The sequence below is a fragment of the Urocampus carinirostris genome, chromosome 5 (genome assembly GCF_059441175.1).
Source record: "Urocampus carinirostris isolate Australia breed hairy pipefish chromosome 5, RoL_Ucar_1.0, whole genome shotgun sequence".
Classification (NCBI taxonomy): Eukaryota; Metazoa; Chordata; class Actinopteri; order Syngnathiformes; family Syngnathidae; genus Urocampus; species Urocampus carinirostris.
In genome coordinates, this window is record NC_142353.1 from 35,209,582 (window position 1) to 35,235,023 (window position 25,442).

At 38.6% G+C, this 25,442-nt stretch overlaps 1 protein-coding gene and 1 non-coding gene across 2 annotated transcripts in view; one reads left to right on the forward strand and one right to left on the reverse strand.

Annotated features, from left to right (window-relative positions):
- adamts3 (ADAM metallopeptidase with thrombospondin type 1 motif, 3) overlaps positions 1-25,442 on the reverse strand; it is a 325,580-nt gene that overhangs the window by 168,622 nt on the left and 131,516 nt on the right. The window lies entirely within an intron of this gene.
- Positions 21,107-21,179, forward strand: trnaa-ugc (transfer RNA alanine (anticodon UGC)). The gene has a single exon. It is a non-coding gene; the product is annotated as a tRNA-Ala (tRNA).

Here is a 25,442-nt window from a genome sequence, read left to right on the forward strand (position 1 = left end):
ACAACTGTGCACTTAGCCGCAACCCGTAGGTGTCATGTCCAGCATGGTCGCCGTGGTGACCGGCTGGCCCCGCCCCCTGGGCACCAGCTGGAGCAGCTCGTCTAATTTGCATGTGGGCTTCTTAAGGGTGGGTTGTGGGTATTGCGGGTTGCTGGTTCATTGCATTTTCTGTTCTGTTTTGCTCTGTCCTGTTTTGTTTGATTCGGAGGAAACCTGTGTTTTGTGAGTATCCCTAGTCTTAGTTCCTGTTTGCCTGTAAGCCTGTTTTTGTTTTGTTTTGTCCCTGAGTGTTGGACGACTTTTATTTCCTTAATAAAAGTATCTGATCGTTAACGCGAATGAGTTCTCCCTTCCTGCCTCCTGCCTCCGATCTGGTCCGGTCTCGTGACAGTAGGGGGCAATGACTTCATAGGACAATGCCTTACAAACTAATGCCAGCTGCAGTTTTTCGCGAGAGACGGAGATATCCAATAGAAAAGCGGAGCATTCAGGGATCAGTGTCAGCCTCGTTTATGAGAAGACTTGTTGAAAACATGGCAACAATCTCAAGCATTTACAAGCACTTCACCCAAAATTCAAGCACCTTTCAATCCTTGAATTTAAATAAAAAGCTTTTTAAAGGATTTTCAAGCACCTATTTGGACTCTGTACATAACCCATACAACTGTGCTCTTAGCCGCAACCCATAGGGGGCAATGAGGCTTCATAGGACAATGCCTTACAAACTAATGCCAGCTGCAGTTATCGCGAGAGACTGAGATATCCAATAGAAAAGTGGAGCAATCCGAGATCAGTGTCGGCGTCGTTTATAAGGAGACTTGTTGAAAACAGGGCAACAATCTCAAGCAATTACAAGCACTTCACCCTAAATTTAAGCACCTTTCAATCCTTGAATTCGAATTAAAAGCTTTTTAAAGGATTTTCAAGCACCCATATGAACTCTGTACATAACGCATACAACTTTGCTCTTAGCCGCAACCCGTAGGGGGCAATGACTTCATAGGACAATGCCCTACAAACTAATGCCAGCTGCAGTTATTCGCAAGAGACGGAGATATCCAATAGAAAAGCGGAGCAATCCGAGATCAGTGTCGGCGTCATTTATAATGAAACTTGTTGAAATCATGGCAACGATTTTAAGCATTTACAAGCACTTCACCCAAAATGCAAGTACTTTTTATCTTAGAATTGAAATATATCCCAGGATTTCAAGCATTCCTTCCAACCTGACGGCAAATCTAACTGGATTTCCGATTGACAGTCAGGAAGAGTGACGAGATGTGAGAGGGAGTAAGACTCTCATCTCTCTTTTCTTTTCTTTTTTTTTCTTTTTTTGGCGCATCTTCTTTTTCTCCGCGACGTCCTGGAAGTGTAATCACACTCGAGACGAGAGAGTTGAAAGCCGCCCGGCCGGCCATCCGGGCCCATCAAAACCCTCCAATCTCATATCATCTTTGAGGGTTGAATTGGAAATGTCTGGCATTCTGGATGCTCTCCAAGGACAAACATAGTCATTTCCTGCACTCTCTCGCGCTTGATCTCTCTCCTTCTCTCTCTCTTTTACTGTATATCTCTCTCTCACCCCTCGACTCCCTTCTCCTCCTTTTCCCTTTCTCTCTCTTTCTGTTGTTCTCAACTCTCTATCTTTCTGCGCTCTCTTTCATTCACTCTCTTTATCTCGCTCTCTTCTCTCCCACTCTTTGCTTCTCTCTTTCCCTCTCTCTTGTTCAATCTCAATTTCTATCTCCCACCCTCTTTCTCTCCCTCACCGTTTTTGCTCTCTTTCTCTCGTTCCCTCTCTATTGCCCTACTTCTCTCTCTCTCTCTCCCTCTCACACTGTATCCCTCTCATTCACACAAAAACACACGCACACCTTCGCTCTCTCCTCTTTCTCTCTCTCTCTCTCTCTCCCTCCCCCTCTGTCTCTCTCTGTCTCTCTCTGTCTCTTTCTTTTTCTCTCTTTGTCTCTCTCTCTCTCTCTCTCTCTCTCTCTCTCAATCTCTGTGTCTCTCTCTGTGTCTCTCTCTGTGTCTCTACTGTGTCTCTGTCTCTCTCTCTGTCTCTGTGTCTCTCTCTGTGTCTCTGTCTCTCTCTCTCTCTCTCTTTCTCTGTGTCTCTGTCTCTCTCTCTCTCTCTCTTTCTCTCTCTCTCTCTCTCTGTGTGTCTGTCTCTCTCTCTCTGTCTCTCTGTCTCTCTTTGTGTCTTTCTCTGTGTCTCTCTCTCTCTCTCTCTCTCTCTGTCTCTCTCTGTGTCTCTGTCTCTCTCTCTCTCTCTCTCTCTCTCTCTCTCTCTCTCTCTCTCTCCGTGTCTCTGTCTCTCTCTCTGTCTCCGTGTCCCTGTCTCTCTCTCTCTCTGTCTCGCTCTCTCTCTCTCTCTGTCTATCTCTCGCTGGCTTATATTTATATATATATATATATATATATATATATATATATATATATATATATATATATATATATATATATATATATATATATAGAGAGAGAGAGAGAGAGAGAGAGAGAGAGAGAGAGAGAGAGAGAGAGAGAGAGAGAGAGAGAGAGAGAGAGAGTGAGAGAGAGAGATAGATGGATGGATAGATAGATAGATAGATAGATAGATAGATAGATATTCACACACAAAATATTACACAATGTCCCTTTCAAACAAGTGTAGTTTACTTTTCAAATGTTTATTACTACTTTTGAAAATAGTGAAATGCAGCGCGCCAAAATTTTCCCCCGGTAGCCATTCCACTCGCTTCCTTTTCACGCCTTCATTTGCAAGTTGATAGAATAACGCCGAAGAATTCACCGAGAACAGAATGTATTTTTCTGAAAAATACCCAGAAGCTCTTTCCTATACAGTACGCTACACGGAGAACCGAAACCCACGATACAGTCTACTGAGGGAGGCTGATAATTATTTCCGTGGAAAGGTTAAGCCGCGTGGCAGTTCGATGGCAAGCGCTTGCTAATTTGTCATCGGAATGCTCCAGTAATGGAAATAAATTGGAGCTCCGAAAAACAATTATGTGTAAATGCTATCCCTGCACATTCTATACTTTATATGACGGACATTAAAGCAGGAATCGTCTAATGAGCTCACGAGACGAGTTGTATTCAGAAATGATAAGAGAGGAAGAGTCGATGAGTCGGGGACTAGGGTTGGGTAGGGTTACTTTAACTGGATTACTTTCAATGACTTTTGGATTACTCCAATACCAAATATGCTAATAAAAGACAAAAGAAACTAAATAGGAATAAAATAATAACTCACAACACGTGGTAAGGTTTCTCTACTGGCTTTGATCTCTGCCGTTTGGGCCCTGATGCATGTTGGTCCAGAATGTTCAGATTTTACATAAACTAAAAAAGATTTGCGCAAATGTAATACAGGTTCATAAAGCTATTTAACGTGCGTGTACAACTTAGACCGCAATTTTATTGGCGCACAGGCAGTCACAGGCAGAAACTTGTCTAGCCAATCAGAACGCAGAACACAACGCACGGAGAAAATCTGCAAAGTAGCAAACAGCGCATCCATCTTTTTGTTTTCATAATGTAGAGTATTCAACGTTTGATCAGAATCTCGTTAGAAAATGATCAAAAAATGTCAAAACGTGAGGTGAATACTGTGTTTGAGGTCAATCACATAGAAATGCTATCTGACAGATACTGGTGGACTGTGAGTTAGGGAGGGGGTGTGACCTTCCTTGCATGTGCACATCAAAGGTTGCCGTGACAACTCCACCACAGGAGGTCCGCCCCTCCCAGGGGACCGGAACCGAAAGCTGGTACATATCTCACCACGCAAGGGCAGTCTGAATTTGGCCAGCCAGAATGCAACAGGGCATATCCTAACAAGAAGAACTGGACCAAAACCCTAGCCGGTCCTGACCAAGTCTCAGCTCAACAAGCAGCCAGAGAACCTTTCCAAGTCGACAGCCTAGCTTAATCAAAATAGCAGCCAGACTGGTGGGACAAAGCCAGAAACCTCAAAGAAGCCTCTAGCCAACAGCATTCAACCTCTGCCTCAATACCCTGCATCCTGTGGTCCTCGCTCCATACCTAATAGGATTCCTCATCCCTCTACAGTTGATGACATAAAGACTAGGCCGTCATCTTCATCGACGCAGAACTTTGCAGAACATCTCGTTGTTGCTAGGTATTGGTATGGTGTGACGTCAAATGGGGAACTCTATCAAAATATGATAACGTAATAATCCAGCCAATGTTGTTGTCCGTCCAAATGGTGCCAGTTTAAGTTCTCAACTTCTAGTTTTGTTTTGTTTTATTTTCTTATGATTGTTTTGTGTTCTATTCAAGCTTCTCCGGTAGATGATTAGTAAACTGGCGAGGAAAGCGAGCTCTGTTGTGGGCACAGAGCTCGACAGCCTGACAACAGTAGCTGAGAGACGGGCACTGAAAAAGCTGCGGTCAATCATGGACAATTCATCACATCCACTACACAGCATTATATCCAGACCGAAGAGCAGCTTCAGCGACAGACTGCTGTCACAGTTTTGGACAGTCTCGGACAGACTGAAGAGATCTTTTCTTCCTCATGCCATGAGGCTCTTTAACTCTACCCGGCGGAGTAAAGGCCCACCTTAAACCACACCCCCTACTATCTATCTATCTATCTATCTATCTATCTATCTATCTATCTATCTATCTATCTAAAAGAAAAGTCCATAAATCCAGGAGTGTGTTTGTCTTGATTAAAGTATATTGAACTATCAAAAACGGGGAAAAAAAATTCACCTGAATTGTGTGTAGCCACCCTTCAGAATACCTAAACAAGGTTATTCATCGGTTTTCCTGACATCATGTTCTGAGAATTGAAGGATTTTATACATTTTACTATAAAGGATTTTCTAATACAAGTGACATGTATCGAGTGCAATGAAGATTTTCACCTAGTGGGCTTCAGTTCGCGCCGTTCCAGGTGCAGAGTGTTTTGGCGTGGAAATTTTGATAACAGGGCTCTGACGAAGGACGTCAGGCATTGTTTTGATAAACGCTTGGTGTTGTTTTGAGTTTCTTCAGACATCGAGGCGAGGGGGCTTTTCTGGCGCGCCCATGGGGGGAGCCGGCACACCAGCTTGTACAAAAAAACGTGGGTCGGGAGAAGAACTTCAGAAGATGGAGGAAGATAGAGAGAGGAGGCTTGACGGAGACTCAAGCGACACTAATTCGGCTAATTCGATGGAGTTCACTTAGTTCAATTACCGTATTTTCCGCACTATAAGGCGCACCGGGTTGTAGGGCGCACCCCGAAAAAATAGTTTTTGGTCCTATTTTTGACATAGATAAGGCGCACCGGATTATAAGGCGCTACAATGGGAACGTGGACAAAACAGTCAGATAGTTCAGTCAAACTTATTACCTCCTCAACATTCCCAAAGCTTGCAAAGAATCAAATATGTGTCATAGACACGTGCGGATGCGGCGTCCGTACGATGTCACTCAAATGCATCGTTCCATCATTCGGAAGGTTCAAGTCTTGGGATTCAAGAAATGCCAACCATTCCTTAGTATCTATTTTCTTTTTCGCTCGCAACTTTACTGTGCATATGACGATAAACACTTGGAATTGAGTTGAATTCACTCAACTCATCACAGCAACATCAAGATCGTTCTAAAACAAGATCCCGGGAAAATATAAAGCCGCATAGCTCACCTAAGTTCTCACGTTCAATAATGATACGCAACCATGGTCTTCTTACAACAGTGAGTGAAGTAAATCCAGGAGAGTAAAATATTTACAAATACAGACTAATGAAACATGTTTCTTTATGGCGTAGTTTAGCAAGCTTGCTATTCAGTCATCTTTTTCGGCCAATTGCAGGGTTTGTTTCGCCCCTCTAGCCAATCCGAGGCTCCGAATAACTTCAGCCAATAGCGATCGATTTAACGGATGAATGACACATCTTTTTCGGCCAATTGCAGGGTTTGTTTTGGCCCTCTAGCCAATCCGAGGCTCCGAATAACTTCAGCCAATAGCGATCGATTTAACGGATGATTGACACATATTTTTCGGCCAATTGCAGGGTTTGTTTTGGCCCTCTAGCCAATCCGAGGCTCCGAATAACTTCAGCCAATAGCGATCGATTTAATGGATGAATGACACATCTTTTTCTGCCAATTGCAGGGTTTTTTCGGCCCTCTAGCCTATCCGAGGCTCCGAATAACTTTAGCCAATAGCGATCGATTCAAATGATGATTGACACATTGGTTAGCCAATGAAACGCCGGTATATAAATCCCAGCATACACCGCGGACTACTCCAAGTTCGGGGGAAAATCGAGTCGACCTTGCGATTTAATATTGATCCATATATAAGGCGCACTGTATTATAAGGCGTATGGTTAGCTTTTGAGAAAAATTAAGACTTTTAGGTCCGCCTTATAGTGCGGAAAATACGGTATTTAAGAAATTAAATTTTCCCCCATGTGAAAATGTCGGCTATTCTTGTCCATCTTTTCCCATCGAGAAACGAGCACGCATTGGTTGTGTTTGTTTAATGGAGTCAGATAACTTATTCGAAAAGTTTGGTAAACGCTACATTTTTGTATATTAAATTCCTAACAGAATGTATGTGGTGCTCCAAAAAAGGCGAGAAGAGTTGTGAAAATAATAAACTCGCCTCTTTGATTTAATTGGTCAATATATTTTGTTTGAATAATTTATTTACCACCCATATTTGCTATAATAAACCATCGTCTCAAATGAGTTGCAAAACTGACTTTTGTGTAGTTCATTCCCTTGCAAGCGTAACTGAGGAGATCAGGCTCTGTCACGTCCCCTTAGCACAGAGGTGTCAAACTCATTTTAATTCGGGGGCCACACGATAGAACAAACATTCTCTCGGGGGCCGGACTAGTACATTGAGGAGAAAGAAAAATGAGGGAAAGAAATAAGAGAAAGAGAGGGAGGGAAAAAGAGAGAGTGTGGGACAAGGAATAAGAAAAAGGGAGTAAATGAGAGAGAGAGAGAGAGAGAGAGAGCAAGAGAGGTAGAGAGAAAAAGGAGAGAGAATGTGAGAAACAAAATAGATAAAAAGAGAAATAGCATGAGAGGGGGAAAGAAAGACAAAGAAAAAAAGGAAGAGCGAGCAAAAGAAGGCAAAAGACACAAAGATAGAAAGGGACAAAGAGGAACAAAGAAAAACAAAGAGAGAAAGAGAGAGTAAAAGAGAGAGATAGGGCATAAGAGAGAGAGAGAGAGAGAGAGAGAGAGAGAGAGAAAGAAAGAGAGAGAAAGAATGTGAGAAACAAAATAGATAAAAAGAGAAATAGCATTAGAGGGGGAAAGAAAGAGAAAGAAGGAAATCCAAAAAAGAAATTGACAGAGAGAAAGAGAGGAGAGGAAAGAAAAAGAGAAGGGTAGAAAGAGTGAAGGGGAAAGCAAGAGGAGACAGAAAGAGAGAAAAGAGAGAAAAGAGAGAAAAGAGAGAAAGGAAGAACAAGCAAATGAAGGCAAAAGATGAAGAGATAGGAAGAGACAAAGAGGAACAAAAAAAGACAAAGAGAGAAAGAGAGAGTAAAAGAGAGAGATAGGGCATAAGAGAGAGAGAGAGAGAGAGAGAGAGAAAGAGAGAGAGAGAAAGAGAAAGAAAGAATTTGAGAAACAAAAGAGATGAAAAGAGAAATAGCATTAGAGGGGGAAAGAAAGAGAAATAAAGAAATCCAAAAAAGAAATTGACAGAGAGAAAGAGAGAAGGAGAGGAAAGAAAAAGAGAAGGGTAGAAAGAGTGAAGGGGAAAGCGAGAGGAGAGAGAAAGAGGGAAAAGAGAGAAAAGAGAGAAAAAGAAAAAAGGAAGAACGAGCAAAAGAAGGCAAAAGACAAAGAGATAGAAAGAGACAAAGAGGAACAAAAAATGACAAAGAGAGAAAGAGAGAGTAAAAGAGAGAGATAGGGCATAAGAGAAAGAGAGAAAGAATGTGAGAAACAAAAGAGATAAAAAGAGAAATAGCATTAGAGGGGAAAAGAAAGAGAAAGAAAGAAATCCAAAAAATAAATTGACAGAGAGAAAGAGAGAAGGAGAGGAAAGAAAAAGAAAAGGGTAGAAAGAGTGAAGGGGAAAGCGAGAGGAGAGAGAAAGAGAGAAAAGAGAGAAAAGAGAGAAAAAGAAAAAAGGAAGAACGAGCAAAAGAAGGCAAAAGACAAAGAGATAGAAAGAGACAAAGAGGAATAAAAAATGACAAAGAGAGAAAGAGAGAGTAAAAGAGAGAGATAGGGCATAAGAGAGAGAGAGAGAGGAAGAAAGAGAGAAAGAATGTGAGAAACAAAAGAGATAAAAAGAGAAATAGCATTAGAGGGGAAAAGAAAGAGAAAGAAAGAAATCCAAAAAAGAAATTGACAGAGAGAAAGAGAGAAGGAGAGGAAAGAAAAAGAAAAGGGTAGAAAGAGTGAAGGGGAAAGCGAGAGGAGAGAGAAAGAGAGAAAAGAGAGAAAAGAGAGAAAAAGAAAAAAGGAAGAACGAGCAAAAGAAGGCAAAAGAGAAAGAGATAGAAAGAGACAAAGAAAAACAAAAAAAGACAAAGAGAAAGAGAGAGTAAAAGAGAGAGATAGGGCGTGAGAGAGAGAGCGAGTAAAAGAGAGAGAAATACAAGTACATCGTTTGTGAGAGGCCCCTGGCTTTGAACATATTTCAAACTACAGCTCGTTTTTCTCTCACGCTTCTCCGAGCGTTGTTTCGCGGGCCAGATTCAATCCCTTAGCGGGCCTCTTCCGGCCCCCGGGCCGCCTGTTTTGCACCCCTGTCTTAGCGGGTCGTTTCCCCTCCCTCGTAGTTTGATATCAACCACACGAGAAATCAGACGGTACGAAGACTTAAATGGGGGGCATTATATTGTGGGAGGGGGTTTTTTGTCGGGCGAGGGTCTCCGGAGGCTTTCATTATCTCCGGCCGCCCGGTTGCCAGGGAACGAGAGTCCGAATGGTGCCGCCATCTACATGAGAATACGTTGGCTCTGAATGTTCTGTGTTGACGCGTGAAAAGCAATTAGGGGCTTTCTTAGGACACAAAAGACATAATTGCATAGAAGAGTCAACAAGCCCGGGTACAGTACGTCAAGCACCGGGTAGGAAGTATCGATAGAATTTGCTCAAGATGTCACTGAAAAGTTCAAGAATATCACCCCCGCAAGTGGTAGAGTACTTGCTTTATAGGAAAGAGGTAGGGGGTTCATTGCCCACATTCATGATGTCGTTGATTAGTATTATTGTTGGGAATGTTATAAGAGTATGTTTTTCATTTCTGGATGATTCAAATGTTATTACCAGGGAAATTAGCTCAAGTGGTAGAGCGCTCGCTTTGCATGTGAGAGGTAATGGGATCGATGCCCATATTCTCCAGGTAATTTATTGTCATATTTAGGAATATCATTTGAGTTCCTTTTTCATTTCTTGAGGATTCAAGAATGTAATCAGGGGACTTAGCTTAAGTGGTAGAGTACTTGCTTTTTAAGAAAGAGGTAGGGGGATTGTTTCCCACGTTGTTGATTAGTATCATTGTTGGGAATGTTATAAGAGTATGTTTTTAGTTTTGTGAAGATTCAGTTCTTAATACCAGGGGAATTAGCTCAAGCGGTAGAGTGCTCGCTTAGCATGTGAGAAGTAATGGGATCGATGCCCATATTCTCCAAGAAGTCTTTTGTCATATTAGGGAATATCATTTGAGTAGGTTTTTTTTTCTTGATGATTCAAGAATGTAATCAGGGGACTTAGCTTAAGTGGTAGAGTACTTGCTTTGTAAGAAAGGAGTAAGGGGATTGTTTCCCAAATTGTTAAAGTTGTTGATTAGTACTTTTGTTGGGAATGTTATAAGAGTATGTTTTTAGTTTTGTGAAGATTCAGTTCTTAATACCAGGGGAATTAGCTCAAGCGGTAGAGTGCTCGCTTAGCATGTGAGAAGTAATGGGATCGATGCCCATATTCTCCAAGAAATCTTTTGTCATATTTAGGAATATCATTTGAGTAGGTTTTTTTTTCTTGAGGATTCAAGAATGTAATCAGGGGACTCAGCTTAAGTGGTAGAGTACTTGCTTTGAAAGAAGAGGTAAGGGGATTGTTTCCCAAATTGTTAAAGTTGTTGATTAGTACTTTTGTTGGGAAGGTTATAAGAGTAAGTTTCTAGTTTTGTGATGATTCGCCTGTTAATAACAGGGGAATTAGCTCAAGTGGTAGAACGCTCGCTTTGCATGTGAGAGGTAATGGGATCGATGCCCATATTCTCCAAGAAATCTTTTGTCATATTTAGGAATATCATTTGAGTAGGTTTTTTTTTTCTTGAGGATTCAAGAATGTAATCAGGGGACTCAGCTTAAGTGGTAGAGTACTTGCTTTGAAAGAAGAGGTAAGGGGATTGTTTCCCAAATTGTTAAAGTTGTTGATTAGTACTTTTGTTGGGAATGTTATAAGAGTATGTTTCTAGTTTTGTGATGATTCGCTTGTTAATAACAGGGGAATTAGCTCAAGTGGTAGAGCGCTCGCTTTGCATGTGAGAGGTAATGGGATCGATGCCCATATTCTCCAAGAAATCTTTTGTCATATTTAGGAATATCATTTGAGTAGGTTTTTTTTTTCTTGAGGATTCAAGAATGTAATCAGGGGACTCAGCTTAAGTGGTAGAGTACTTGCTTTGAAAGAAGAGGTAAGGGGATTGTTTCCCAAATTGTTAAAGTTGTTGATTAGTACTTTTGTTGGGAAGGTTATAAGAGTAAGTTTCTAGTTTTGTGATGATTCGCCTGTTAATAACAGGGGAATTAGCTCAAGTGGTAGAGCGCTCGCTTTGCATGTGAGAGGCAATGGGATCGATGCCCATATTCTCCAAGAAATCTTTTGTCATATTTAGGAATATCATTTGAGTAGGTTTTTTTTTTCTTGAGGATTCAAGAATGTAATCAGGGGACTCAGCTTAAGTGGTAGAGTACTTGCTTTGAAAGAAGAGGTAAGGGGATTGTTTCCCAAATTGTTAAAGTTGTTGATTAGTACTTTTGTTGGGAATGTTATAAGAGTATGTTTCTAGTTTTGTGATGATTCGCTTGTTAATAACAGGGGAATTAGCTCAAGTGGTAGAGCGCTCGCTTTGCATGTGAGAGGCAATGGGATCGATGCCCATATTCTCCAAGAAATCTTTTGTCATATTTAGGAATATCATTTGAGTAGGTTTTTTTTTTCTTGAGGATTCAAGAATGTAATCAGGGGACTCAGCTTAAGTGGTAGAGTACTTGCTTTGAAAGAAGAGGTAAGGGGATTGTTTCCCAAATTGTTAAAGTTGTTGATTAGTACTTTTGTTGGGAATGTTATAAGAGTATGTTTCTAGTTTTGTGATGATTCGCTTGTTAATAACAGGGGAATTAGCTCAAGTGGTAGAGCGCTCGCTTAACATGTGAGAGGTAATGGGATCGATGCCCATATTCTCCAAGAAGTCTTTTGTCATATTAGGGAATATCATTTGAGTAGGTTTTTTTTTCTTGAGGATTCAAGAATGTAATCAGGGGACTTAGCTTAAGTGGTAGAGTACTTGCTTTGAAAGAAGAGGTAAGGGGATTGTTTCCCAAATTGTTAAAGTTGTTGATTAGTACTTTTGTTGGGAATGTTATAAGAGTATGTTTCTAGTTTTGTGATGATTCGGTTGTTAATGACAGGGGAATTAGCTCAAGTGGTAGAGCGCTCGCTTTGCATGTGAGAGGTAATGGGATCGATGCCCATATTCTCCAAGAAATCTTTTGTCATATTTAGGAATATCATTTGAGTAGGTTTTTTTTTTCTTGAGGATTCAAGAATGTAATCAGGGGACTTAGCTTAAGTGGTAGAGTACTTGCTTTGAAAGAAGAGGTAAGGGGATTGTTTCCCAAATTGTTAAAGTTGTTGATTAGTACTTTTGTTGGGAATGTTATAAGAGTATGTTTCTAGTTTTGTGATGATTCGGTTGTTAATGACAGGGGAATTAGCTCAAGTGGTAGAGCGCTCGCTTTGCATGTGAGAGGTAATGGGATCGATGCCCATATTCTCCAAGAAATCTTTTGTCATATTTAGGAATATCATTTGAGTAGGTTTTTTTTTTCTTGAGGATTCAAGAATGTAATCAGGGGACTCAGCTTAAGTGGTAGAGTACTTGCTTTGAAAGAAGAGGTAAGGGGATTGTTTCCCAAATTGTTAAAGTTGTTGATTAGTACTTTTGTTGGGAAGGTTATAAGAGTATGTTTCTAGTTTTGTGATGATTCGCTTGTTAATAACAGGGGAATTAGCTCAAGTGGTAGAGCGCTCGCTTAACATGTGAGAGGTAATGGGATCGATGCCCATATTCTCCAAGAAGTCTTTTGTCATATTAGGGAATATCATTTGAGTAGGTTTTTTTTTCTTGAGGATTCAAGAATGTAATCAGGGGACTTAGCTTAAGTGGTAGAGTACTTGCTTTGAAAGAAGAGGTAAGGGGATTGTTTCCCAAATTGTTAAAGTTGTTGATTAGTACTTTTGTTGGGAATGTTATAAGAGTATGTTTCTAGTTTTGTGATGATTCGCTTGTTAATAACAGGGGAATTAGCTCAAGTGGTAGAGCGCTCGCTTTGCATGTGAGAGGTAATGGGATCGATGCCCATATTCTCCAAGAAATCTTTTGTCATATTTAGGAATATCATTTGAGTAGGTTTTTTTTTTCTTGAGGATTCAAGAATGTAATCAGGGGACTTAGCTTAAGTGGTAGAGTACTTGCTTTGAAAGAAGAGGTAAGGGGATTGTTTCCCAAATTGTTAAAGTTGTTGATTAGTACTTTTGTTGGGAATGTTATAAGAGTATGTTTCTAGTTTTGTGATGATTCGGTTGTTAATGACAGGGGAATTAGCTCAAGTGGTAGAGCGCTCGCTTTGCATGTGAGAGGTAATGGGATCGATGCCCATATTCTCCAAGAAATCTTTTGTCATATTTAGGAATATCATTTGAGTAGGTTTTTTTTTTCTTGAGGATTCAAGAATGTAATCAGGGGACTCAGCTTAAGTGGTAGAGTACTTGCTTTGAAAGAAGAGGTAAGGGGATTGTTTCCCAAATTGTTAAAGTTGTTGATTAGTACTTTTGTTGGGAAGGTTATAAGAGTAAGTTTCTAGTTTTGTGATGATTCGCCTGTTAATAACAGGGGAATTAGCTCAAGTGGTAGAACGCTCGCTTTGCATGTGAGAGGTAATGGGATCGATGCCCATATTCTCCAAGAAATCTTTTGTCATATTTAGGAATATCATTTGAGTAGTTTTTTTTTTTCTTGAGGATTCAAGAATGTAATCAGGGGACTCAGCTTAAGTGGTAGAGTACTTGCTTTGAAAGAAGAGGTAAGGGGATTGTTTCCCAAATTGTTAAAGTTGTTGATTAGTACTTTTGTTGGGAATGTTATAAGAGTATGTTTCTAGTTTTGTGATGATTCGCTTGTCAATAACAGGGGAATTAGCTCAAGTGGTAGAGCGCTCGCTTTGCATGTGAGAGGCAATGGGATCGATGCCCATATTCTCCAAGAAATCTTTTGTCATATTTAGGAATATCATTTGAGTAGGTTTTTTTTTTCTTGAGGATTCAAGAATGTAATCAGGGGACTTAGCTTAAGTGGTAGAGTACTTGCTTTGAAAGAAGAGGTAAGGGGATTGTTTCCCAAATTGTTAAAGTTGTTGATTAGTACTTTTGTTGGGAATGTTATAAGAGTATGTTTCTAGTTTTGTGATGATTCGGTTGTTAATGACAGGGGAATTAGCTCAAGTGGTAGAGCGCTCGCTTTGCATGTGAGAGGTAATGGGATCGATGCCCATATTCTCCAAGAAATCTTTTGTCATATTTAGGAATATCATTTGAGTAGGTTTTTTTTTTCTTGAGGATTCAAGAATGTAATCAGGGGACTCAGCTTAAGTGGTAGAGTACTTGCTTTGAAAGAAGAGGTAAGGGGATTGTTTCCCAAATTGTTAAAGTTGTTGATTAGTACTTTTGTTGGGAATGTTATAAGAGTATGTTTCTAGTTTTGTGATGATTCGCCTGTTAATAACAGGGGAATTAGCTCAAGTGGTAGAGCGCTCGCTTTGCATGTGAGAGGTAATGGGATCGATGCCCATATTCTCCAAGAAATCTTTTGTCATATTTAGGAATATCATTTGAGTAGGTTTTTTTTTTCTTGAGGATTCAAGAATGTAATCAGGGGACTCAGCTTAAGTGGTAGAGTACATGCTTTGAAAGAAGAGGTAAGGGGATTGTTTCCCAAATTGTTAAAGTTGTTGATTAGTACTTTTGTTGGGAAGGTTATAAGAGTATGTTTCTAGTTTTGTGATGATTCGCTTGTTAATAACAGGGGAATTAGCTCAAGTGGTAGAGCGCTCGCTTTGCATGTGAGAGGCAATGGGATCGATGCCCATATTCTCCAAGAAATCTTTTGTCATATTTAGGAATATCATTTGAGTAGGTTTTTTTTTTCTTGAGGATTCAAGAATGTAATCAGGGGACTCAGCTTAAGTGGTAGAGTACTTGCTTTGAAAGAAGAGGTAAGGGGATTGTTTCCCAAATTGTTAAAGTTGTTGATTAGTACTTTTGTTGGGAATGTTATAAGAGTATGTTTCTAGTTTTGTGATGATTCGCTTGTTAATAACAGGGGAATTAGCTCAAGTGGTAGAGCGCTCGCTTTGCATGTGAGAGGTAATGGGATCGATGCCCATATTCTCCAAGAAATCTTTTGTCATATTTAGGAATATCATTTGAGTAGGTTTTTTTTTCTTGAGGATTCAAGAATGTAATCAGGGGACTTAGCTTAAGTGGTAGAGTACTTGCTTTGAAAGAAGAGGTAAGGGGATTGTTTCCCAAATTGTTAAAGTTGTTGATTAGTACTTTTTTTGGGAATGTTATAAGAGTATGTTTCTAGTTTTGTGATGATTCGCTTGTTAATAACAGGGGAATTAGCTCAAGTGGTAGAGCGCTCGCTTTGCATGTGAGAGGCAATGGGATCGATGCCCATATTCTCCAAGAAATCTTTTGTCATATTTAGGAATATCATTTGAGTAGGTTTTTTTTTTCTTGAGGATTCAAGAATGTAATCAGGGGACTCAGCTTAAGTGGTAGAGTACTTGCTTTGAAAGAAGAGGTAAGGGGATTGTTTCCCAAATTGTTAAAGTTGTTGATTAGTACTTTTGTTGGGAATGTTATAAGAGTATGTTTCTAGTTTTGTGATGATTCGCTTGTTAATAACAGGGGAATTAGCTCAAGTGGTAGAGCGCTCGCTTAACATGTGAGAGGTAATGGGATCGATGCCCATATTCTCCAAGAAGTCTTTTGTCATATTAGGGAATATCATTTGAGTAGGTTTTTTTTTCTTGAGGATTCAAGAATGTAATCAGGGGACTTAGCTTAAGTGGTAGAGTACTTGCTTTGAAAGAAGAGGTAAGGGGATTGTTTCCCAAATTGTTAAAGTTGTTGATTAGTACTTTTGTTGGTAATGTTATAAGAGTATGTTTCTAGTTTTGTGATGATTCGCTTGTTAATAACAGGGGAATTAGCTCAAGTGGTAGAGCGCTCGCTTTGCATGTGAGAGGTAATGGGATCGATGCCCATATTCTCCAAGAAATCTTTTGTCATATTTAGGAATATCATTTGAGTAGGTTTTTTTTTCTTGAGGATTCAAGAATGTAATCAGGGGACTTAGCTTAAGTGGTAGAGTACTTGCTTTGAAAGAAGAGGTAAGGGGATTGTTTCCCAAATTGTTAAAGTTGTTGATTAGTACTTTTGTTGGGAATGTTATAAGAGTATGTTTCTAGTTTTGTGATGATTCGCTTGATAATAACAGGGGAATTAGCTCAAGTGGTAGAGCGCTCGCTTTGCATGTGAGAGGCAATGGGATCGATGCCCATATTCTCCAAGAAATCTTTTGTCATATTTAGGAATATCATTTGAGTAGGTTTTTTTTTTCTTGAGGATTCAAGAATGTAATCAGGGGACTCAGCTGAAGTGGTAGAGTACTTGCTTTGAAAGAAGAGGTAAGGGGATTGTTTCCCAAATTGTTAAAGTTGTTGATTAGTACTTTTGTTGGGAATGTTATAAGAGTATGTTTCTAGTTTTGTGATGATTCGCGTGTTAATAACAGGGGAATTAGCTCAAGTGGTAGAGCGCTCGCTTTGCATGTGAGAGGTAATGGGATCGATGCCCATATTCTCCAAGAAATCTTTTGTCATATTTAGGAATATCATTTGAGTAGGTTTTTTTTTCTTGAGGATTCAAGAATGTAATCAGGGGACTTAGCTTAAGTGGTAGAGTACTTGCTTTGAAAGAAGAGGTAAGGGGATTGTTTCCCAAATTGTTAAAGTTGTTGATTAGTACTTTTGTTGGGAATGTTATAAGAGTATGTTTCTAGTTTTGTGATGATTCGCTTGTTAATAACAGGGGAATTAGCTCAAGTGGTAGAGCGCTCGCTTAGCATGTGAGAGGTAATGGGATCGATGCCCATATTCTCCAAGAAATCTTTTGTCATATTTAGGAATATCATTTGAGTAGGTTTTTTTTTTCTTGAGGATTCAAGAATGTAATCAGGGGACTTAGCTTAAGTGGTAGAGTATTTGCTTTGTAAGAAAGAGGTAGGGGGATTGTTTCCCACATTGATGAAGTTGTTGATTAGTATTAATGTTGGGAATGTTATAAGAGTATGTTTCTAGTTTTGTGATGATTCGCTTGTTAATAACAGGGGAATTAGCTCAAGTAGTAGAGTGCTCGCTTAGCATGTGAGAAGTAATGGGATCGATGCCCATATTCTCCAAGAAGTCTTTTGTCATATTTAGGAATATCATTTGAGTAGGTTTTTTTTTCTTGAGGATTCAAGAATGTAATCAGGGGACTCAGCTTAAGTGGTAGAGTATTTGCTTTGTAAGAAAGAGGTAGGGGGATTGTTTCCCACATTGATGAAGTTGTTGATTAGTATTAATGTTGGGAATGTTATAAGAGTATGTTTCTAGTTTTGTGATGATTCGCTTGTTAATAACAGGGGAATTAGCTCAAGTAGTAGAGTGCTCGCTTAGCATGTGAGAAGTAATGGGATCGATGCCCATATTCTCCAAGAAGTCTTTTGTCATATTAGGGAATATCATTTGAGTAGGTTTTTTTTTCTTGATGATTCAAGAATGTAATCAGGGGACTTAGCTTAAGTGGTAGAGTACTTGCTTTGTAAGAAAGAGGTAGGGGGATTGTTTCCCACGTTGTTGATTAGTATTATTGTTGGGAATGTTATAAGAGTATGTTTTTAGTTTTGTGATGATTCACTTGTTAATAACAGGGGAATTAGCTCAAGTGGTAGAGCGCTCGCTTTGCATGTGAGAGGTAATGGGATCGATGCCCATATTCTCCAAGAAATCTTTTGTCATATTTGGGAATATCATTTGAGTTCCTTTTTCATTACTTGAGGATTCAAGGATGTAATCAGGGGACTCAGCTTAAGTGGTAGAGTACTTGCTTTGTAAGAAAGAGGTAGGGGGATTGTTTTCCACGTTGTTGATTAGTGTTGTTGTTGTTGAGAATGTTATAAGAGTATGTTTTTAGTTTCGTGATGAATCAGTTGTTGGTAACAGGGGAATTAGCTCAAGTGGTAGAGTGCTCGCTTTGCATGTGAGAGGTAATGGGATCGATGCCCCTATTCTCCAAGAAACTGTTTGTCATATTTAGGAATATCATTTGAGTATATTCTTCATTTCTTGAGGATTCAAGAATGTAATCAGGGGACTCAGCTTAAGTGGTAGAGTACTTGCTTTGTAAGAAAGAGGTAGGGGGATTGTTTTCCACGTTGTTGATTAGTGTTGTTGTTGTTGAGAATGTTATAAGAGTATGTTATTAGTTTCGTGATGAATCAGCTGTTAATAACAGGGGAATTAGCTCAAGTGGTAGAGCGCTCGCTTCGCATGTGAGAGGTAATGGGATCGATGCCCATATTCTCCAGGTTAGTTATTGTCATATTTAGGAATATCATTTGAGTTCCTTTTTCATTTCTTGAGGATTCAAAAAGGTAATCAGGGGACTTCGCTTAAGTGGTAGAGTAGTTCCTTTGTAAGAAAGAGGTAGGGGGATTGTTTCCCACATTGATGAAGTTGTTGATTAGTATTATTGTTGGGAATGTAATAAGAATATGTTTTTAGTTTTGTGATGTTTGTCGTGTTACTAACAGGGGTATTAGCTCAAGTGGTAGAGCGCTCGTTTTGCATGTGAGAGGTAATGGGATCGATGCCCATATTCTTCATGAAATATTTTGTCATATTTGGGAATATCATTTGAGTTCCTTTTTCATGACTTGAGGATTCAAGGATGTAATCAGGGGACTTAGCTTAAGTGGTAGACTACTTGCTTTGTAAGAAAGAGGTAGGGGGATTGTTTCCCACATTGATGATGTTGTTGATTAGTAGTATTGTTGGGAATGTTATAAGAGTATGTTTTTAGTTTCGTGATGATTCATATGTAAATAACAGGGGCATTAGCTTAGGTGGTAGACCGCTCGCCTTGCATGTGAGAGGTAATGGGATCGATGCCCATATTCTCCAAGAAATGTTTTGTCATATTTGGGAATATCATTTGAGTTCCTTTTTCATTAATTGAGGATTCAAGAATGTAATCAGGGGACTTAGCTTAAGTGGTAGAGTACTTGCTTTGTAAGAAAGAGGTAGGGGGATTGTTTTCCACGTTGTTGATTAGTGTTGTTGTTGTTGAGAATGTTATAAGTGTATGTTATTAGTTTCGTGATGAATCAGCTGTTAATAACAGGGGAATTAGCTCAAGTGGTAGAGCGCTCGCTTCGCATGTGAGAGGTAATGGGATCGATGCCCATATTCTCCAGGTAAGTTATTGTCATATTTAGGAATATCATTTGAGTTCCTTTTTCATTTCTTGAGGATTCAAAAAGGTAATCAGGAGACTTCGCTTAAGTGGTAGAGTAGTTCCTTTGTAAGAAAGAGGTAGGGGGATTGTTCCCCACATTGATGAAGTTGTTGATTAGTATTATTGTTGGGAATGTAATAAGAATATGTTTTTAGTTTTGTGATGTTTATTGTGTTACTAACAGAGGTATTAGCTCAAGTGGTAGAGCGCTCGTTTTGCATGTGAGAGGTAATGGGATCGATGCCCATATTCTCCATGAAATATTTTGTCATATTTGGGAATATCATTTGAGTTCCTTTTTCATTACTTGAGGATTCAAGGATGTAATCAGGGGACTTAGCTTAAGTGGTAGACTACTTGCTTTGTAAGAAAGAGGTAGGGGGATTGTTTCCCACATTGATGAAGTTGTTGATTAGTATTATTGTTGGGAATGTTAGAAGAGTATGTTTTTAGTTTCGTGATGAATCATTTGTTAATACCAGGGGAATTAGCTCAAGTGGTAGAGCGCTCGCTTTGCATGTGAGAGGTAATGGGATCGATGCCCATATTCTCCAAGAAATCTTTTGTCATATTTGGGAATATCATTTGAGTTCCTTTTTCATTACTTGAGGATTCAAGGATGTAATCAGGGGACTTAGCTTAAGTGGTAGAGTACTTGCTTTGTAAGAAAGAGGTAGGGGGATTGTTTCCCACATTGATGAAGTTGTTGATTAGTATTATTGTTGGGAATGTTAGAAGAGTATGTTTTTAGTTTCGTGATGAATCATTTGTTAATACCAGGGGAATTAGCTCAAGTGGTAGAGCGCTCGCTTTTCATGTGAGAGGTAATGGGATCGATGCCCCTATTCTCCAAGAAAAAATTGTCATATTTGGGAATATCATTTGAGTTCCTTTTTCATTACTTGAGGATTCAAGGATGTAATCAGGGGACTTAGCTTAAGTGGTAGAGTATTTGCTTTGTAAGAAAGTGGTAGGGGGATTGTTTCCCACATTGATGAAGTTTTTGATTAGTATTATTGTTGGGAATGTAATAAGAATATGTTTTTACTTTTATGATGTTTGATGTGTTACTAACAGGGGAATTAGCTCAAGTGGTAGAGCTCTCGCTTAGCATTTGAGAGTTAATGGGATCGATGCCCATATTCTCCAGGTAAATTAATGTCATATTTAGGAATATCATTTGAGTTCCTTTTTCATTTCTTGAGGATTCAAGAATATAATCAGGGGACTCAGCTTAAGTGGTAGAGTATTTGCTTTGTAAGAAAGAGGTAGGGGGATTGTTTCCCACATTGATGAAGTTGTTGATTAGTATTATTGTTGGGAATGTAATAAGAATATGTTTTTACTTTCGTGATGTTTGTCTTGTTAATAACAGGGGAATTAGCTCAAGTGGTAGAGCGGTCGCTTTTCATGTGAGAGGTAATGGGATCGATGCCCCTATTCTCCAAAAAAAAATTGTCATATTTGGGAATATCATTTGAGTTCCTTTTTCATTACTTGAGGATTCAAGGATGTAATCAGGGGACTTAGCTTAAGTGGTAGAGTACTTGCGTTGTAAGAAAGAGGTAGGGGTTTGTTTTCCACGTTGTTGATTAGTGTTGTTGTTGTTGAGAATGTTATAAGAGTATGTTTTTAGTTTCGTGATGAATTAGTTGTTAATAACAGGGGAATTAGCTCAAGTGGTAGAGCGCTCGCTTAGCATGTGAGAGGTAATGGGATCGATGCCCATATTCTCCAGGTAATTTATTGTCATATATAGGAATATCATTTGAGTTCCTTTTTCATTTCTTGAGGATTTGAGAATGTAATCAGGGGACTTAGCTCAAGTGGTAGAGTACTTGCTTTGTAAGAAAGAGGTAGGGGGATTGTTTCCCACATTGTTGATTAGTGTTGTTGTTGAGAATGTTATAAGAGTATGTTTTTAGTTTCATGATGATTCAAATCTAAATAACAGGGGAATTAGCTCAAGTGGTAGAGCGATTGCTTAGCATGTGAGAGGTAATGGGATCGATGCCCATATTCTCCAGGTAAATTTTTGTCATATTTAAGAATATCATTTGAGTTCCTTTTTCATTTCTTGAGGATTCAAGAATGTAATCAGGGGACTTAGCCTAAGTGGTAGAGTACTTGCTTTGTAAGAAAGAGGTAGGGGGATTGTTTCCCACATTGTTGAAGTTGTTGATTAGTACTATTGTTGTGAATGTTATAGGAGATTGTTTTTAGTTTTGTGATGATTCAGCTGTTAATAACAGGGGAATTAGCTCAAGTGGTAGAGCGCTCGCTTTGCATGTGAGAGGTAATGGGATCGATACCCATATTCTCCAGATAGTTTATTCTCATATTTAGGAATATCATTTGAGTATATTTTTCATTTCTTGAGGATTCAAGAATGTAATCAGGGGACTTAGCTTAAGTGGTAGAGTACTTTCTTTGTAAGAAAGATGTAGGGGGATTGTTTCCCACATTGTTGAAGTTGTTGATTAGTACTAGTGTTGTGAATGTTACAGGAGATTGTTTTTAGTTTTGTGATGATTCACTTGTTAATAACAGGGGAATTAGCTCAAGTGGTAGAGCGCTCGCTTTGCATGTGAGAGGTAATGGGATCGATGCCCATATTCTCCAGATAGTTTATTGTCATATTTAGTAATATCATTTGAGTTCCTTTTTCATTACTTGAGGATTCAAGAATGTAATCAGTGGTCTTAACTTAAGTGGTAGAGTACTTGCTTTGAAAGAAAGAGGTAGCGGGACTATTTCCCACATTGTTGAAGTTGATGATTAGTATTATTGTTGGGAATGTTATAAGAGTTTATTTTTAGTTTTGTAATGATTCAGATGTTATTAACAGGGGAATTCGCTCAAGTGGTAGAGCGCTCGCTTTGGCATATGAGAGGTAATGGGATTGATACCCATATTTTCCAGGCAGTTTATTGTCATATTTAGGAAGATCATCTGAGTTCGTTTTTCATTTCTTGAGCATTCAAGAATTTAATCAGGGGACTTAACTTAAGCGGTAAAGTACTTGCTTTGTAAGAAAGAGGTAGGGGGATTGTTTCCCACGTTGTTGATTAGTGTTGTTGTTTTTGAGAATGTTATAAGAGTATGTTTTTAGTTTCGTGATGAATCAGTTGTTGATAACAGGGGAATTAGCTCAAGTGGTAGAGCGCTCGCTTAGCATGTGAGAAGTAATGGGATTGATGCCCATATTCTCCAAGCAATTTATTGTCATTTTTAGGAAAATCATTTGAGTACGTGTTTCATTTCTTGAGGATTCAAAAATGCAATCGGCGGATTTAGCTTAAGTGGTAGAGTACAAGCCTTGTAAGAAAGAGGTGGGGGTATTTATTCCCACATTGTTGAAGTATTTGATTGCTATTATTGTCAGGAATGTTATAAGAGTACGTTTTTCGTTTCGTGATTATTCAATTGTTAATAACAGGGGAATTCGCTCAAGTGGTAGAGCGCTCGCTTTGGCATGTGAGAGGTAATGGGATCAATGCCCATATTCTCCAGCTAAATTATTGTCATTTTTTTGGTGTATCATTTTAGTACGTTCTTCATTACTTGAGGATTTAAGAATGTAATTAGGGGACTTAGCTTAAGTGGTAGAGTACTTGCTTTGAAAGAAAGAGGTAGGTGGATTGTTTCCCACATTCTAGATGTATTATCGGTGGGAACGTTTTTCATTTTGTGATGATTTGATGGTTGATAATGGATGGATGATTCAAGTCGTGTTATTGAGGGAATTAGCTCAAGTGGTCAAGCGCTCACTTAGCAAATGGTAGGTATTGGTATCAATGCGTATATTCTCTATGTATTTTGTTGGTACTGTTGGGAATATCATATGAGTTTGATTTTGGACCATATCAAATTTGTTACCAAGGGAATTGGGTCAACTGGAATAGCATTTGCTGAGCAAGGAGAGGTCATGAGAATAATTTTCTATTTTACAATATTACACACTTACTTTGGGCATGGACCTCAAACTTAATTGAGTTGTGAAGCTAGGGTCCGAGTGAGGCTAGCCAGAATGGAGTTTCACACAAAAACATCGCTGATAAAAACATCTTGATTTTCTTAAAGGGACAGTGTCTTATATTTGTCTATTAAATGTTGCTGTAATGTGTAGTGCAACTAAAATGAGTCAAAGGAAGATTATTAACTAGAAAGTGAGCATAAAGCACGGCTTTTCTTCCTATTGTTACCGGTCTTTTCTCAAAGAAAGACAAAAAAAAAGAAAGTATTTTTTAGGAGTAGAAAATAGGGAAGAATAAAGGAGAAAAGGAGGCAAAAAAAGGAAAATGGCAAAAAGGAAAGAAAAATGCAAAGAGTGAAAAGAAAAAAAAAATAGAGACAAAAATGAAAATAAAATATTTTTTTCTTCTTTAGTTTTTTATTTACTTTTATTTCCTTTTTTACCTTTAGTCCTTTTTCATTATTTCATTTTTTTCTCTTTTTGTCATTTCTTCCTTTATTTTTTTTCTTATTTTTTCCTTTCTTTTGTATTTTGTTATTTCTCTTGCTTGAAGTAAAAAGGTGCGTTTTGGTCACTTTGAGTCTCCGTATTTTGTCGTTTTCGCAGGCGCGAGAGAATACAGCGATATCTAATGGGAAGATAATACACACTGCCCCTTTAACGTTCATAATAAGGAGGGGCCTTAATCTATCATGGCAGGGGCTGCAATTGCCCCCAGGGCGGCGAGTTCAAGACCACTGCTTCAAGGTAAGACAAAAAATACACCATTAGAAACCAAAGCACCGAGGTGTCTTTGCAGTTTAAGTAAGATTTTTGTAATAGATATGAAATCTAACAGCAGAGTGTTCATATTCAGGTAAATATTTTCATAAAAATCTAAAAATAGAAAACCGAAGAAGCGTTTAAATCATTTAATTAGCGTTTGTATGATATTGCTCACTTTTCAAGTTGCAACTCAAATTGTTGTCCTTAATGTAATATAAAAAAATTAAATCAGCATTTTTACCCACCCAACAACCCTGGAATGCCAAAATACACAAACACTCACAATTTTCAAAATAAAATAGACAATTAATAGATACCGTAAATTCCTACTTTTTTCCCAAATGTTCAGCCCTGCGAACAATAGTGGGTATATATTTTTCCCACCCTTAACTTTGGAAATATTCATTTTGTTTCCTTGGATTACTTTCAACGGGACCGGACTTTACAAGTCTGCATCATACGTTAATAACGGGTATCATTTTCCATTTACGATGTCAACTGTAGCTCTAGGATTGAGTACAACTATGCAGTTTTAGTCGTGGAACTTACAGCCTGATCCGGGTTAAACTTGTGATTGTGTTACAAGATTTAATGCGGGCGCACGCGGCTTATACATGGGGGCGGCTTGTGTAAGAACAAAGGCGGCAGATCACCTAAAAAGTGGTGGGTGCGGCTTATAATCAGGTGTGCTCTACAGTCCGGAATTTACGGTAAATAAAGTTATGGCAACGCACAGACTAACCACGTGAGGAAAGGGAGATTCACACTTGATCGACCATAGCATATAAAAAGCTTACAGTACGCGTCATATTAACAATAACATAGGATATCATTTCCAAGACTCTCTTCTTGCTCTCACACATAACAGTGTATTTTACTACATGCACAACTATACTCTCATACACACAGAATTCATATCCATGCACAAAAATATTATACTCTGTCAACTATACTATTTCATGCTCATTCACACAGTACCATTACTCCCACTTTTAACTATACTCTCATATACACACAGTCATATCTATGCACAAAAATACTATACTCTGTCAACTATGCTATTATATGCTCATAAACACAGTACTATACTCTCTCCCACTTATAACTATACTCTCATACACACGCAGTCATATCTATGAACAAAAATACTATACTCTGTCAACTATGCTATTATATGCTCATAAACACAGTACTATACTCTCTCCCACTTATAACTATACTCTCATACACACGCAGTCATATCAATGCACAAAAATACTATACTCTGTCAACTATGCTATTATATGCTCATAAACACAGTACTATACTCTCTCCCACTTATAACTATACTCTCATACACACGCAGTCATATCAATGCACAAAAATACTATACTCTGTCAACTATGCTATTATATGCTCATAAACACAGTACTATACTCTCTCCCACTTATAACTATACTCTCATACACACGCAGTCATATCAATGCACAAAAATATTATACTCTGTCAACTGTACTATTATATGCTCATAAACACAGTACTATACTCTCTCCCACTTATAACTATACTCTCATACACACGCAGTCATATCAATGCACAAAAATACTATACTCTGTCAACTATGCTATTATATGCTCATAAACACAGTACTATACTCTCTCCCACTTATAACTATACTCTCATACACACGCAGTCATATCAATGCACAAAAATACTATACTCTGTCAACTATGCTATTATATGCTCATAAACACAGTACTATACTCTCTCCCACTTATAACTATACTCTCATACACACGCAGTCATATCAATGCACAAAAATACTATACTCTGTCAACTATGCTATTATATGCTCATAAACACCGTA